Here is a 14,398-nt window from a genome sequence, read left to right on the forward strand (position 1 = left end):
TGTCTATTTGCCAGCAGTCTTGCCAGCAGTAGTGTTAACATTTTATTTATATATTTTTTAAGTTTTGAAATCTTCCCAGGCAAAACATGATGTTCTGTTTTGTCTTTTTTGGTGACCAGTGATGCCATTTGTTCTTATGTTACCTTTCCTCTTTCAGAAGTTGTCTCTTCATGTCCCTTTGTCTTTTTGGAACCTAATGTTTTACATAGAGACATAGAGATCTGTATATTCATTTTATGTATAAAAGATATTACCTTTTGTCATATCTGCTGTATGGATTTTTTTTTTTTTTTTTTTTAGTCTATTGACTCATTTAAAACTAGTTATTGGGAGGGATGCCTGGGTGGCTCAGTTGGTTAAGCTGCTGCCTTCGGCTCAGGTCATGATCCCGGGGTCCTGGGATCATGTCCCACATCGGGCTCCTTGCTCAGCGGGAGGCTGCTTCTCTCTCTGCCTCTGCCTGCTGCTCTGCCTGCTTGTGTTCTCCCTCTCTCTCTGACAAATAAATACATAAAAATCTTAAAAAAAATAATAAAAAAAAATAAAACTAGTTATTGGGAAATGCAAGCTAAAACAACAGTAGGGGGCACCGGTGGAGTGCGTGACTCTTGATCCTGGGGTCGTGAGTTCGAGCCCCACGTTGGGTGTAGAGATTATTAAAAACAAACAAACAAACAAACAAATCCCCACAACAGTAAGATGCCACCTCACACACTGTCAAAAACACCAGAAAGTAACGAGGACTGGCGAGGAGGCAGAGAAATCGGAATCCCTGTGAGATGTTGGCAGGAATGCCAAATGGTGTAGCTATTATGGAAACAGTATGGCATTTCCTCAAAAAGTTAGGAGGGTATGGGGTGCCTGGGTGGCTCAGTGGGATAAGCCTCTGCCTTTGGCTTGGGTCATGATCTCAGGGTCCTGGGATTGAGCCCTGCATCGGGCTCTCTGCTCAGCGGTGAGCCTGCTTCCCCCTCTTTCTCTGCCTGCCTGCGCGCTCTCTTTCTCTCTGTCAAATAAATAAAATCTTTTTTAAAAAGTTAGGAGGGTAGATTTTATGTTACATGTATTTTTGGGGGGGTTTTATGTTATGTATATTTTACTGCAATTAAAAAAAAAAAAACCCTAGGGAAGGAGAAAATAGAACAGATAGCCACAAAAAAACTTAATGGATTTTACCCCATGTAAAGTATTTCTGTGCGCTGGGCACGGAGATTATAAAAACAATAAGATGTCAAGGTGCCCACGCACCACGAGGATCCAAAGTGACATTCACACACAGTCTCATCTGCGTTTTGCTGGAGGATGGAGCAGCGGGGGGCCAGGGAGCATTTCGGGGTGACAGCCAACCCCAACCAGGGAAGGTGGGGTGGGGGCTGAAGGGAGGGAAGGTTCCTGGCGGGCTCCATCTAGGACAGATTAGGCTCGAGCCAGGCAAAAAAGAGGGGTTCATGCGTCATTTCAGTTCTGCTTTTATGACATGTACCTGTGTTTAACGCTTCTGTGGGCAAAGCTGTTGACCTTTCTCCTGTGCTCTCATCCAGTCCTTTCCACTCACAAAGGCCTCTTCCCTCGACAGGTCTGGTTGTGCCGCCTTCCAGATTTTCTATGGTTCAATGTATTTTTTTTTTAAGATTTTATTTATTTGACAGATCACAAGCAGGCAGAGAGGCAGGCAGAGAGAGAGGGGGAAGCAGGCTCCCTGCTGAGCAGAGAGCGCCATGTGGGCATCGGGGACATCGGGATCGATCCCAGGACCCTGAGACCATGACCTCAGCTGAAGGCAGAGGCTTAATCCACTGAGCCACCCAGGTGCCCCAGTTCAATGTATTTTTACATGTAACTCCTTAGTCTACCCAGAAATTACTTCGGGGGGTGGGGCGCCTGGGTGGCTCAGTGGGTGAAAGCCTCTGCCTTTGGCTCAGGTCGTGATCCCAGGGTCCTGGAACTGAGCCCCGCATAGGGCTGTCTGCTCGGCGGGGAGCCTGCTTCCCTTCCTCTCTCTGCCTGCCTCTCTGCCTACTTGTGATCTGTCAAATAAATAAATAAAATTAAATTTAAAAAAAAGAAATGACTTCAGGGATGGGTGCGGGGTCCCGGGGTTGGGGGGGGGAGGACAAGGCACCCCAGTGGGAGGGCAGAGAGGCAGAAGGGGATGTCAGGCAGCTGCCAGATACTGTATTCATTCTGCTGTCCTCCTTCCTGCGTGCTGGTTCTGGACCCTCTTTCCTCCCTGGTTGTGTGAGGTGATGGGTAGGGGGGTATATAGCAGAAGCCCTGGGTGGTGGGACGTGATGATCCAGTAAGACCCTGCTGAACTTGACGCATGAGGATGCAGGGCAGACTGCTGTAAGGACTTCCAATATAGAGACTGACTAGGACAGGATGGAATTGTACATGCCATCGCCGCTCCTCAAGCTATCACTCTCAGCTCCCACTTTCCCCCTCCTTATAAATACAGTCGACCCTTGTACCATGTGGGGGTTAGGGATGTCAAAAATCTGTTTGGAACTTTTAACTCCCCCACAACTTAAGTCCCAATACCCTACTGTTGACCAGAAGCCTTACAGAGAACATGAACAGCCGATAAAAATAAACGTATTTTGTTAGATGTCCTGGATGCTGTGTTCTTATGATAAAGTAAGCTAGAGAGAACATGTTATTAAGAAAATCATAAAGGATGGGGCACCTGGGTGGCTCAGTGGGTTAAGCCTCTGCCTTCGGTTCAGGTCATGATCTCAGGGTCCTGGGATGGAGCCCCGCATTGGGCTCTCTGCTCAGCAGGGAGCCTGCTTCCCTTCTTCTCTCTCTTTCTCTGCCTGCCTCGCTGCCTACTTGTGATCTTTGTCTGTCAAATAAATAAATCTTAAATAAAATAAAATAAAAATATATAAAATAAATATATTTAAAAAAAAGAAAAAATCACAAAGGAGAGAAAATGTATTTACAGCACTGTATTGTATTTACCGAAAAAAACCTGCGTGTAAGTGAATCCACGTATTTCAAACCCGTGTTCTTCAAGAGTCACGGGTCATTTTATTTATCTGCTTTTTATTTATCTGCTTGTTTTGGGGTGTGTTCTTGCTGGACCGTAGATCCCTGGAAGGCAGATCCTGGAGCAGGTGCTCCTGGAGTATGGGTGAGTGAATAAGAGGAAAGAATGGCCTCTTTGTGCTGACCCCCGGGGGCTATGGGCGTGCAGGAAGCCAGGATGAGCGGCGTTCTGAGCCTTCTGGTCCAATGCCCATGTGCGGATTGCTGGACGAGGGAGGATCGGGATCCTCCCAATCTGGGGCAGATCCCTTATGGTCTGGTTTTTGGGGTCTGCGTTCCTGCATTCTATGGGGGGCAGGGGGGGAAGAGGGGCCAAGGAGTCTCCCACCCACGGATGCCCTCTTAGCTGAAGCTGGGGCTGGGCTGATGAGGCAGAGATTGGGCCTCTGTCTGGGTCCAGAGGGACGGGGCTGGGGGAGGCAAGGCTGAGTCATGAAGGCAGCGGTTCCTGATGAAGTTTCCTGTCTCAGGGGCTCAGAGACATTCATTACAGCCAGGAGGAGAAGTAATTAAGCCAGAGAGCAGAGGGGTGGGGGAGAGGGAGGCCTGGTTTTCTCAGGAGGCTCCTGGTAAAATTAATAAGGGCAGAGGAGGGGAGGACTCTGCCCAGTCTGGGAATATTGGTGATAGAGCTGTGGCTTCAGGGCCTGAGTCACCCACGTATGTGCTGAACACCAGAGGAGTGGACACAGAGGCCCGAGGCATGTGTCGCTGTCTGGCTCCACGAGGGCAGCCTGAGATAGAGGAAAGAGCGAGGATCAGGGCCCCATTGGCCCGAGCTTTTGCCCCTGTGTCCATTTAACCGCTGTGGGACCTGGGGCAAGTTGCTTAACCTCTCTGAGCCTCAGTTTATCAATAAAATGGAGCTAATAACATGGACCTTACAGGATTGCGATGGGGCATCAGTGTAACACGCTCAGCGGGGGGCCTGGCATGCATGGACACATGTGGAGCTGGGATTCCAGAAATAGTTGGTGGCAGTTGGGCACAAGAATCCATCCACATGTGAGGGGGTGATTGGGTGGAGGGGCAGGGATGTACAGGCTCCCCTGACAGCGGCCCATGGCTCTGAGTCCCGGGGCAGGCATATCAGCCCCAGGTATGGTTTAACGGACACCTTCTCGGTGGTTTTTCTCCAGCTTCTGTGGTCCTTGCTATGGTCTTACCATGGGAATGGTATTAGTCCCATTCACAGATGAGGGAAACTGAGGCTCAGAAAGACAAAATCAATGGGCTGTAGAACTGGGATTCCAGTTTAAGCCTGTCTGGGGCCACAGTCCTCAAAGGATCCTTTCCTTTAGGCTGCAAGAAACCCAGTCTTGAGGGGAACCATGGGGAGCAATGGGGCCACCTAGCCTCCTCTGCAGACACCCTAAATGCCTCCCCTCTTGGACATACACTTGGGTATGTGTCCTGTCTTCAGGAGGAAAAGACCTGGACACGCACCTCTCTTAATGGGCCAAGGGGCCCACCCACCCTGTTGTCCACTCCTGGCCAATCTTGGGTCTCTCTCCTCCCAGGCACTGAGCCTGGCTTCTGCTTTCTTCCCTGCTGGGACCACAGCCCTTCTGGGGTCTGGTCCTTCCTTGGGCCTCATTCCTTGCTGGAGACTGGAGGAAGTGGGGGGAGGCAGCCGGGCTTTGGCTCTAGGTCAGGGAAGTGACTGCGGAAGACAGGAAATTGTAGTACTGGGGCTTTCTAACAAGATGAGGGGAGAGGGGACAGGGAGCTGGCAGACAGGACAAACTCCCAGCCTGCAGGGGACAGGCAGGAAAGAAGGGGTGGCAGCAAGCAGGTAAGACACCCGTGCTCCAGCCAGGCCAGCCAAGGGTCAGGGCTCAGGAAGTCCGGGGATCCCAGGAGGAGAAAGTGGGCTCTCCCACCCCTGAGCAAATGTCAAAAATCTGGTTCCCTGGCTGGGGCTAGAGTGCCGAGAAAATGAAGAGAAACAGTGTTTCATGGATTCATGGGTTCTTTTGTGTCTAATTATTTTAATTATTTCTTGTTTTTAATTTCCCAGTTAAAACTTTTCTGATTATGAAAGTAATAACAATTACATACAAACATCACCTGTAGTTCCATCCCAAGATGGACTATCCCCAATGTTTTTTAAAAGATGTTGTTTATTTGAGAGAGAGAGAGAGAAAGAGTGAGCGAGAGAGCAGGAGTGCGGGAAGCGGTGAGGGGAGACAGAAGGAGACTCCCCGCTGAGCAGGGAGAGAACTGCGGGGTTCAATCCGGGACTCTAGGATCATGATCTGAGCCCAAGGCAGAGGCTTTTTTTTTTTTTTTAAAGATTTTATTTATTTATTTGACAGACAGAGATCACAAGTAGGCAGAGAGGCAGGCGGAGAGAGGGGGAGGCAAGCTCCCTGCTGAGCAGAGAGCCCGATGTGGGGCTCTATCCCAGGACCCTGAGATCATGACCTGGGCCGAAGGCAGAGGCTTAACCAACTGAGCCACCCAAGCGCCCCAATCCTTGACATTTTTATGTACAGAATATCGTTGAGCGATTTCCTTCCATGTAGAGACATAGACATGTCTATTTTTATAGACTTGGAGCCGTTCTGTATGCGCTATTTTGACGTACTCAGCTTTCCTCACCTATTAAGCGTATGTCCTCAATATTCCCATGTCATTCAACAATTTTTTAAAATGTGATTTTTAATGGCTCCATTAACATAGTACATCTTTCATTTGTACTCTGATTTACCCATTGTTGGATAGTTGGGAATTTTGTGTTGTTTGCCTTTTTGTGTGTGTTTCATTAATTGCTGCTTTGCTGAATATCCTCGTGCTTACCACTGGATATAGCTACTGGTTACCTGCACAGAAATGGGAACCTGGATAAAAGGTAGACACCCGGGGTGCCTGGGTGGTTCAGTGGGTTAAAGCCTCTGCCTTCGGCTCAGGTCATGATCCTGGAGTCCTGGAATTGAGCCCTGCGTTGGGTTCAATGCTCGGTGGGGAGCCTGCTTCCTCCTCTGTCTCTGCCTGCCTTTCTGCCTGCTCGTGATCTCTCTCTCTCTCTGTCAAATAAGTAAATAAAATCTTTAAAAAAAAAAAAAAAAGGTAGAACCCCCTCACTCTCACTCTAAGCCAGCCTTCTGAAAATTCTCCTACAGTCTCCTCTCTAGTGTTCAACACGGGGCTGATCACGGCCTGGGCGACTGTGGGTGTTAGCACTGAAAAAAACAAAAAACAAAAAACAAAAAACTTCGTCCCATCCCCCAATTTTTTAATTGGAAAAAAAAGTATCTCTTTCTTTTAATTTATATTTCTTTGATTAATAGTGAGATAGAATACATTTTTTTCACATTGATTAGTTACTTGTGTATTATCCTTGCTCGCTTTTTGAAACGGGGGTCTGGGTCTTTTTTTTTTTTTTTAATTGATTTGTAGTTACTCCTCATATATTCCAGACCATATTGCTTCTTTGGTCATATATGTGATAAATATGTTTTCTTGAGTTTGAGTCCTGCCTTTTACTTTAGTTTTTTAAAATTATATAGAGGAATGTTATGTTTTAATGTAGTCCAACTTATACAATTTTTTTTAAAGATTTTATTTATTTGATAGAGAGAGATCACAAGTAGGCAGAGAGGCAAGCAGAGAGAAAGAGAGGAGGAAGCAGGCTCCCTGCCAAGCAGAGAGTCGAATGTGGGACTCGATCCCAGAACCCTGAGATCATGACCTGAGTTGAAGGCAGAGGCTTAACCCACTGAGCCACCCAGGCGTCCCCAACTTATACAATTTTTAATATATTTATTTCATTTGTTTTTGTACTTAGAAGGGCCTTTTCTTTTTTCATCATAAAAGTCCTATCACCGGGATGCCTGGGTGGCTCAGTCGGTTGGGCTGCTGCCTTGGGCTCGGGTCTTGATCCCAGGGTCCTGGGATCGAGTTCCACGTCGGGCTCCTTGCTGGGTGGGGAGCCTGCTTCTCTCTCTGCCTCTGCCTGCCACTTTGCCTGCTTGTGCTCTCTCTTTCTGAAAAATAAATAAATAAAATCTTAAAAAAAAAAAAAAGTCCTATCACAACTTTCCTACAAGTTTGGAGGAGGAACAAAGTCATGCCCAGCATCACGGGACCTCATGCAACCAGACTGGATTTAATTAAGAGCAAAATCGAGATTTAATGATCTGACCAAGTCCCGGTCTAGACTTCAGTAATCGATTTCAGTGACCTCAGCGCCGACTCTGTGCCTGACAGGCAGATGCCAGATGTTTCTTCCGCTGTGCCTCAGTGTCCTCCTCTGGAAACCGAGGAGGCTGGACTAATCCTCTGGCTTCTCGGGAGGAGGTCCCTGCAGGCTCTGGGTTCAGACGGGCGCCAGGTTCAAATTCACATGCTGAGGTTTCCACCCAAGTAAGCAGTTTCCACCTCCGCGAAATGGGATAGTCACGGTGCCTCCCTCACCCAGTGGTTGGAAAATTGTGGCGAAAGTGGAATCAGATGATTCTCAGGCAGCCCTGAGCCCCAGTTAAGCCTCGGTCGAATCAGATACGAGTAGTATCAGTAGTGGTAGTGTTAAGCAATTCCTGACCAGTCTCCTGCTCTCGCCCTTTGGGAATCGAGGTCAAGATGTGGGTCCCTGGCTGGGTCGCCGCCACCAGGGGAAGGAGGCCGGGGCAGACGGATGAGCTCAGAGCAGCCAGGGCTGGTGGCTGAGGCCGGGCCCTGGAGAGGAGGGACCGGGGGCGATGGGCGGGGGCGGGGGCGGGGACAGGTAGCACGCGATGCAGTGTGCTGGGGAGTCTTCGGCCTCCCCCGGTTGGGGCCCTCCTAACGTGACCCCATCATATCTCCGGATCCGCAGGGCCATCGGAGGCGGGCAGGATGCCGGGAAGTGGCGGTGCTCTCCGCTGCCTCCGGTTCTTATCAGCGCCGGCCGGATGAGCGCGGCGGGGCGAGGGGTTCCGGCACTGCGCGCGGCTGGCGTTGCGGGAGATAATGTGTTTGCGGGAGATAAGCGCGGCGCGGCCGATCGCAGGCTCTGTACACAGACGCCACTTAGCTGTGCAAACACCTGCCGCTCGCCTCGGGCTGGCAGCCGGCGCAGGACCCCCGGGAGGGTGGGGCGGCATGCGACGGTGGCGGTCACCCGCCAGCCACCAGCGTGTGGGGTGAGCGGTGGGAAAGGGTGTGGAGTGGGCAGACCTGCGCGCCGGGATTCCCCTGCATCCTCTGGGTCCCTGAGGGTGAGAGCTGCGTGCGTGTCCGCGAGGCACGGTGGGCGGTGGGTGCTGGTGTGTATCCGAAGGGGTCTTCCTGTGATGCGTGAGCCCCTGGGGTAACAGCCCTCACACCCAGCGGTGTCGCCTCCAGCCGGGCCCCAGGGATCTATGCAGTACTCCCTACCAGGTGTTGCCCTCCTCCCCATGGGGACAGGCACGGAGACACGGAGGGTCCCAGAAGCGGGGGTGGGGAACGCGCTCAGGCCACCTGTGTCCTGGCAGGGCTAGGTCTGCGGGGACACTGATCAGACTCCAGAGCTGGGAGCTAAGCTTGCAGGGGCTTCCTTCCCTGGGAGAGGCCCTGGAAAGTGACCACACCCTCTGGCTGCCTCCTTCATCCCAGGGCTGTCAGCTCTGCCCCCTGAACTCTCCTTAGATCCCTGTTTTCCACTCCCAGCTGCTTTCAGGACCTCAACATGCTGTTCAACATGGCGCCACGGGCTTGGTGCCTTCACCACTCTTTTCCTTCTAAGGCTATCGCATGCCAAGGTTGTTTGAGAGACAGACCATCTTATCTAGGACAAAATGAACAGCTGCCCTCAGTACAGGGAAGCTGCTCAACAGACTTGTTAGAGGCATCCAAGTTGAGCCCAGCACCCAGCTTCAAGCATGTCTTACTGACATCTCATTAGCTTGAAAGACTGTCCAGTTCTGCCATGCCTGTTTCTGTCACATGCCCAAATCTGCTTTATTTCCTGCTTTTGCCAGAAGCTTGGTTAAATCTTCTCCTTCTCCTTCCCCTTCCCCTTCCCCTCCTTCTCCTTCTCCTTCTCCTTCTCCTTCTCCTTCTTCTTCTTCTTCTTCTTCTTCTTCTTCTTCTTCTTCTTCTTCTTCTTTTTTGCCTGACTCCTGCCCCAAAGTCAGGCCCCCAAGTACTAGCATACAGGTTGTACACTGCAAAAGAGTATTGAATCTCAGGGGCACCGTTCACATTGTAGACAAGGAGGAGTGTATATAAGCATGCAGTGATCTCGCCATCAAATGCTTGGTCAGTAAGGGAGCCCCCCTCTATGAAACGCCACACAGGCACCCGGGGCCTTATGAGAGGAGAATTAAGCAGGCAGGACAGCCGGTTGGCTCAGTCCATGGAGCATGTGACTTTTGATCTCTCAGGAGTTCAAGCCCCACGTTGGGTGTGGAGACCACTTAAAAATAAAATCTTTTAAAAAAATGACATTCACACAATGGACTATTATGAAAGATGAGAATGAACAAGATACAAACACGTATAACAACAGGATGAACTTCACAAACCTACTGCGGAGGGTGAGGAGCCAGACACGAACACTTACCATGTGATTCCATTGATATGTTTGAGATAAGGGTACGTGATTACCCTCAGCAGGGCAGTGACAGGAAGGGGGGCAAGAGAAGGACTTCTGGGGGATGGTAACGTGCTCTGTCTCTTATACCGGGTGCTAGTTACACGGGTGTGTTTAGTTTGTGGAAACCCACTGAGCTGAACATTTACAGTTTGTGCGCAATAATGAATGGGGGCTATTCCCCTATTTTAAAAAATGTTGAAAAGTTTAAAACATTTATAGATGGGGCACCTGGATGACACAGTAGGTTAAGTGTCTGACTCTTGGTTTCGGATCGGGTCATGATCTCAGGGCCTGAGATCGCAGGGTCATGATCTGACCCGGGGGTCAGGCTCGGAGTCAGACTCTGTGTTGGGCACAGAGCCTGCTTAAGATTCTCTCTCTCTCCCTCACCCTCCGCCCCTCCCCACCATCATGCGCTCTCTCGCCCTCAAATGAATAATCTTTAGAAAAAAACATTTATAGAACTACCATTTGGATACAAGTAAGCTCTCTGCCATGGACTAAGCTCTCTCTGGCCTGTTTCTTCCTCTCCTCCCCGTCTTCCCCCTTCCATCCCTGGGTCTCGTCTGGATGCCCAGGTCCTCATTTTCCCTTTGGCCGGCTAGTTGCTCAAATTGTGGGATTGTATGCAGATACACCTACAGTTTTTCTTGTTACTGTTATTAGAGAAGGGAGTGCTTTAAAAGGTTTTATTTTTTTCACAAACATGCTGTATAGGTAAGTGCAGCCCTTGTCCAGACGTCTTGTTTCCCCTTCAGTGTGTTGTCATTGGGGATTATTAAGTCCAGCTGTGTGTGAAGAAAAACTCAAATTTATAAAGTCTCAACCTGGTGGCTCTCAAACTTGAGTGGTGTCAGAATCCAGCAGCGGCCTTATTAAAGCCCAGTCCTCACCCCCAGATTCTGATTCAGTAGTTTTCAGGATGGAGCTGGAGAATGTGTCTTTCTAACAAGTTGTGAGGTGATGCTGTTGCTCCTGATGCAAAACCACACTTTGAGAATGATTGCCACAAACATACAAGGTCGTATTCTCTTGTATAAAAAGCCCAGAAGTTGGCAACCCCAGGTTGATGTGGTGGTGAGTTGTCAGGGATCCAGGGCTTGTCAGGCTTTCCCTCTGGTGGTCTGAGATGTGTCCTTTGCCTTATGGTCCAACGTGGCTGCCTGAGCTCCAGCCATTAGGTCTTCCTCCAGCAAACAGAAAGGAGGATGAAGCAGAAAATAAAAACAAGAACAAAACACATACCATTATAGTGCCTTAAAATGCCTCGAATGACACTTCCTAGAGATTATAAACATAGCTTTCATTGGCAATCCATTGGTCAGAACATAGTCATATCTACATAACTAATTGCAAGACAGGTTGGGACTATGTGTTTCTTTCTTTCTTTCTTTCTTTCTTTCTTTCTTTCTTTCTTTCTTTCTTTCTTTCTTTCTTTCTTCAAAATCAGGGTTCAGCTAAGTCTGAGGTTCTCTAACTAATGAAGAAGAGAAGAATAGATTTCGGGACAACCAGCAAGAGTCAGAGAACATATCCCAAGCCACCCCATCCGCCCAGGGCCAGGGAGCCAGGCCTGTGCCAGAGGCCCAGGCCCAGCTGGTTAAGATTAGGTGACCTCACATAAGGCAAGTCACCTTACCTCTTTGTGTCTCATGTCTTTGTCTATGAAATAGAGACTCACTCATATCTACATTCCAACTCACATTTACTGAGGCTCTTTCCCCGCCCCCTCACCACCGGGATGGGGGCCACAATGGAGAGAGATCAGTCAAGGGCACTGTCTGCGAGGTGCCCACAGTCCAGGGGGCAGATGGACAAACAGCTCTGCCCTTCTGAAGCAGGGTGTTGGGGACTATGCTTTGGGGAGCCCAGCCACAGAGTGGGAGTGGGTGACCTCTATGAATAACGTTTCCTCCTACCTTTACTCTTGTAGGAACAAATAAACATCATGAGTGTGTGACTTACAAATAGCTAAGTACTTTGGAGAACGTGTGGCTTTTCTTTCTGAGGGACAGACCTAAACAGAGTGTCTGGGCAGTAACTTTCAATGCCGCCACGGCTCACCAGCAGCAGAGGGGGGTGACCTGGGGGAGTGCGTGGTGGGGGCTTCAACTATTCATGGAGACCACGCACAGTCTTCCTCAGAAAGACCATCTTTCACACAGATTTTGTCACACAACTTCAAGGGGTTCACAGATTCCTGAATCCCATCAAAGGACCCTGGTTAAGAACTTACTGTAGGGGGACACCTGGGTGGCGCCTTCAGTTAAGCGTCTGACTCCTAGTTTCGGCTCAGGTCATGATCAGGGTCATGAGATCGAGCCCCGTGGCAGGCTTCCCATTCAGTGGGAAATCTGCTCGAGATTCTCTCTTTCCCTCTGCTTCTCCCCCCACTCATGTGCGCACTCTCTCTCTCTCAAATAAGTAAACAACAACAACAACAACAAAACCCCCGAAAAACAAACAAACAAAAAACACAAAGAAATCCCAAAACCTCTTATTGTAGAGAAAATCTCAGCTAGTGGTGGTTTTTAAGAGCCCGAGGTTCTGGGACAGCAGTTTCAAGAGGTTTTCCTGAACAGCCCCATTCTGGAGCGGGGACCACCAGCAGGAAAACCCCTGTGGCAGGCGTGGGGAAGGCTCAGAGACTGGACTGTGGTTTCTGGGGACCTCAGAGCTGGGCAGAGGAGAGTGGAGAGCAGGGGGAGGTGAGGCAGGAGAAAGTGGCCGGAGGGGTGAAGGAGGAGGGAGGCGGGAAGGGCCATGAATGTCATGCCAAGGAACGGACAGGTCTGTGGTGCCTGTGTTGGGGGTAGGTAGGCCTAGAACGGGCTTCAGGCCAACATCCTCTGGTGGGGGGCAGTGCCACCCCCGCGTCCTGTCAGGTGGAAGGCGGTGTCAAGGAGAGGCACACACACACCCCCCACCCCCCTGCCAAACCCTAGTTTCCGTGCAGCTGGCCTGGGTCTCGGTCTCCCCGGGAGGCACCAGCAGGGCGGATGGTCGGTTGTGTTCTGTTTTCTCCTCTGTCTGCTGTTACCTCCCTGCTCCCTGCATGGATGGCACAGACTGAGTCACACTAATGGCTTTCCATGGAGCCCTCAGAACCAAGGAAGCTGTTAACAAGTGAGGGAGCAAATGAGTCGTACTACTTTATCCCTCCACAGGGGCCTACGGAGCAGGCCAGGGCTGCACAGGGGGCATGGAATGGAGTAGGGGTGAAGCCTGTTGCTTGGGCGAGGGAGGGAAGGCAGGGGGTGGGGAGAGGGAGAAGCAAGAGGTTCTGGGTGGGGGAAGAGAGGGCAACGTGTGGAAAGGGAGTTGGTGAGAGCTGTGGAGAGGGATGGGGAGATGCAGAGGGGAGAGAAGAAGAGGGGATCGGAAGGGGTATTGGGGTGGGGCGGGGGTTGGGATGAGGGTCCCCCCCAGTGCCCAGCACTGGGGGAGGCAAAGATAGGAAGGCCAGGCTTTGGCCTTGAGGAGAGGAGACCACAGCTTGGATGGGGAGGGAGACAAATATATTCATGATTTTATTTATCAAAAGAAACTTGTGACCTGGGCTTTATTATTCTCTTTTTGCAGAGAGGCTCAGAGAGTTCAGGCAACTTGCCCAAAGTCACACAGCTGAGAAATGCTAGTGAGATTCAAACCCAGAGCTGTCTGACTCTGGAATCCATGCCTTTCCCACTGCCCTCGGTTTTGCAGGTATGTGGAAGAGAAGACATGAAGGGAAACTGCTAAGAACAGATTACTCTGGGTTGATCTAATTTGCCTCATTAATGGAATTACTCGGTCGGGGGTGGAGGTGCCACAGGCTCCTTGTGTCTGGACTTTAGCAAGGCACTTGGCAAAATCTCTCCTGACATCCTGTGGACACAGGGGTGACATATGGGCAAAGAGCTCAATGGCTGGAAGAATTTCTAATTAGATGTGGGGCCGATTCTAAAGGCAGTTGATGGCAGAGCGGAGGCAGTGACTCTGTTCTTGGTTCTGTTCTCCTTCACCTTTTTTTCCTTTTCCCTTCCCTTATAACTATATTCCATTATCCAAGTAACAAATGTCTATTGTAGACAAATGTAAACTATGGATAAGCAAAAAGGAAGAAAAGGCATCCTGAGGGGCACGTGGGTGGCTCAGTGGGTTAAGCCTCTGCATTCGGCTCAGGTCATGATCCCAAGGTCCTGGGATCAGGCCACATTAGGCTCTCTGCTCAGTGGGGAGTCCACTTCCCCCTCTCTCTCTGCCTGCCTCTCTGCCTACTTGTGATCTCTGTCTGTCAAATAAATAAATAAAATCTTAAAAAAAGAAAAAAAGAAAAAAGAAAAAAAGAAAAGGCATCCTGGATCTTACTAAGGACGTTTGCCAAACAGTCTTTTCAACTTGCTGTAAGTTTCAACATTTTTGGAATGAAATGTTGGAGATAAAAAAACCTTCAACAACAACAACAACAACAACAACAACAACAAGGGACGCTGGACTGGCTCGGTCTGTAGAGCGTGGGACTCTCTATCTCAGGGTTGTGAGTTCAAGCGCAGGTAACCCACTGTTCACATTTAGGGTGTATCCTGCCAATCGCTTTATTGCAAATAATGGCCATAAACTCTAGCATTTTACTGGGCATTTACGGGAGCTGGCCATGGTGCTGAGCATCTTATGGGCGCCGTGTCATTAAATCCTCATCTCCCTTTATGGGCACTTTTATGATCTACTTTCCACAGATGACAACACCGAGGCTCAGAGATGACGTAGCTTGGCCACAGAGGCTGGGGGAGAAGATGAAGCGAG

The sequence above is a fragment of the Lontra canadensis genome, unplaced genomic scaffold (genome assembly GCF_010015895.1).
Source record: "Lontra canadensis isolate GAN:19392208 unplaced genomic scaffold, GSC_riverotter_1.0 scaffold218, whole genome shotgun sequence".
Lineage (NCBI taxonomy): Eukaryota > Metazoa > Chordata > Mammalia > Carnivora > Mustelidae > Lontra > Lontra canadensis.